General features: G+C 39.9%; 1 protein-coding gene across 4 annotated transcripts in view; it reads left to right on the top strand.

The window, feature by feature from the left end:
* The window catches only part of itsn2a (intersectin 2a), a 90,972-nt gene that overhangs the window by 29,374 nt on the left and 59,098 nt on the right, over positions 1 to 2,500 (top strand). The gene's annotated exons all lie outside the window — the stretch shown is intronic.

The raw sequence follows: 2,500 nt of genomic DNA, 5'->3' as shown, positions 1-2,500 counted from the left end.
TTGGTCACAGGAAGGGCCATGAGGGGAGGGCAGTGGTATTTCCTGTTCCTGGGAGGATAAATAAGTTTGCAGAATGCTGCTTGAGGTTTCTCTGGTCACCTCTACAGGCCTTAAAAATAACCTTCATTTATTTGCATCCCCCTAGCCAATCAGACTGTGGCTTTTAGCTGTCATCATCCATCCATAGCCGATCAAGCTGCTGCTTTTAGATAGATAGACACACATATACAGTATATGCTCCAGAATTATTGGCACCTCTGCTGAAGGTGACTAAAAACAGTATAAAAAAATAATCTGTTGGTGATTTATTGTAATCTCACAATGAAAAAGAATGAGGAAACATCCAACCTTGAAGGGAAGGAAATTTATTTTGAGAAAAAGGAAAATCTCATAAAAACCACGTCACTCACAATTATTGGCACCCCTTCTTGTCATACCTTTAAGCCTCCCTTTGCCAATAAAACAGCTTGTAATATTCTCTTAGATAGGAAAGCGTGCCAAAAATTGTGAGCAACGTGTTTTTGTTAATATTTATTTCTTTATGACATTTCCCTTTTTCTCAGAATAAATTTGTTTTCCTTCGAGGGTGGATTTTCCCCTCATAGTTTTCATTGTGAGAGTACAATAAATCACCAAAAGATTATTTTTTATACCTTTACCAACTTTACCAAAGGTGCCCATCTCATATACATAAAAATCACTCACAGAAATGTAAAAATAAAAGAGCATGTGAAGTGATTACAAAGGTCTGGTATGGACTTACCATGGGATGCAATGACCATGTTAAGGTGCTATGGTAGAGTGTGTGCAATGGTGGTGGTGCAAAAGTGAACAGTGAAGGGATTGAACAGTGCAATAACTTTGCTTGTTATTACATATTAACTAGGACTATGAAAAGACAAGAATGTAAACACAATAGAATTGCTTAACAAACGAGGAAAATAATATATGTTAAGAGCAATATGTAATAGGGAATAAGTTATAAGGTGTAGATGTTATGACCACAGTCCAGATAGTATAGAACGGCTAATATAGGTGGACGGCAGACAAAAGTGAATAGATTAGATTAGATTAGATTAACTTTATTGTCCCAGAAGGGAAATTTGTCTTGGGCATACAGTGCTACATACAGCTAGCCTAGAAATCTAGACGCACCATAGCAGCGGCAAATTAATTTGCTCAGCCTGTACGTCTAGTACCAAACCATAGGGATTTCTATTGGCTGACGCTGTGGACGTCATCCAATCACAGCGCTCTATTTTATTAGAGTCTTAAGGCGGGCTTAACAGGATAACGACAGTCCTGCGACGGTGAACAACAAGGAAGGTGGCTATGGCGAACGAAGAGCGGTTGTTTGAATCTGCGTTGGCGTCAACTCTGGAGGAGTTGGACTAGTGCTTTTCTTTGAAAGTTGAACAACACAATGCACTTAAGTCATTCCTTTCGAAGAAGGATGTATTTGCCGTTTTGCCGACCAGATACGGATATGATCGTAGCGCTGGCCTATTGCATGCCTAGGCAGTTTGAAAGACAATTCTCTGCCCGCCCCTTGGATTAAGCGAGGTGAATGGTTTGATTCCAGACTATACATTTCAATGATATAGGATGGCCCGCCAGGCTAACATACAGCTGCTTACCATACAAAACACACACCAGTTCAACGCCACACACCACATAAAAGACAACAGGAATAAAATAGCACAGCAGACTTAGGAATCAGTAGGCTACCTCAGTCTGAGCAAGAGAACACATTTCCTTGTGTTGCCCTCTTACACCAGTGAATATAATTTTACATTTCTCTATTATATTGCACGGTCCCTCTTTCTCCTCAGATATTGATATTGCACATTTCCCTATGATATTGCACATTTCCCTAAAACTCATAGGACCCCTATACTCAAAAATAAAATAACATTTTACATCCCAAAGCCTGAATAAATTATCAGCAGTAAAAACCATCACTTGTAAAAAATTATTGCACATGATTTACAATATGATGATATGATGGTAGGGGCGAAGAGAGACAGGCTCATGCTGAAAAGTCCATTTCTCTCCTCCCCTTTTGTCTGGCGCTAAAAAGTTGGAAGACCCTGGGGACAAAGGACCTCTGTTTAGCATGACAGTGACAGAACTCTGCCACTGAACATGCTCCTCTGTTTATTGAGCGTGCTGTGTAGTGGGTGGCGGTCATTGTCCATGATCGCCAGCATCCTGCTCATGGTCCGTTTCTCTGAAGTTATTGTGAGAACTCTTTTAGCTCTCATCATCCATCAATTGTGCACTGATTTGAATCCTCAAAAAAGCTTTTTTTTTTTCAGGCTATTAACCAATGATGCATTATTATCTTTTCTATGTACCCCAGATTTTCTGGGTTCTTTACTCTTTAATTGAATTTGTATTTTTTTTCCGCAGTCTTCCCCCCACTGTCAGCATATTTAATTCATGATTAATATCTTGGCGCCCTCCCCGCACTGCCTTGTGGGTAATAGGATGTTAGGGC

Source organism: Alosa alosa, chromosome 8, assembly GCF_017589495.1.
Source record: "Alosa alosa isolate M-15738 ecotype Scorff River chromosome 8, AALO_Geno_1.1, whole genome shotgun sequence".
NCBI classification, from domain to species: Eukaryota; Metazoa; Chordata; class Actinopteri; order Clupeiformes; family Clupeidae; genus Alosa; species Alosa alosa.
Note: the sequence above shows the minus strand (reverse complement) of the source record. Positions and strands in the feature narration are given on the sequence as shown.